This window comes from Triticum dicoccoides, chromosome 4B, assembly GCF_002162155.2.
Source record: "Triticum dicoccoides isolate Atlit2015 ecotype Zavitan chromosome 4B, WEW_v2.0, whole genome shotgun sequence".
NCBI lineage: Eukaryota > Viridiplantae > Streptophyta > Magnoliopsida > Poales > Poaceae > Triticum > Triticum dicoccoides.
Window position 1 is genome coordinate 625,068,759 of NC_041387.1, and position 241 is coordinate 625,068,999.

Below are 241 nucleotides of genomic sequence, written 5' to 3' on the forward strand. Positions count from 1 at the left end.
GAAGGGGCAGGGGGCCGCCCGTCGCCCGCGGGGGGCCGAGCGGGCGGACAGGTGCGCGGGGGAGGGGGGAGGGGGAGAGGGAGACGGGGAGAGCGTTGCGGCGGCCGACGGAGGCGGGAGGGGGCGGCCGCCGCCGGCGGCGGCGGCGGCTGGGGGAGCGGGGCTAACCCTAGTCGCGGGAGCGGTCGGCCGCTCTCCCCTGTTCCTCCAGCGTTTCAGATTATAACCACAAAGCCTATCA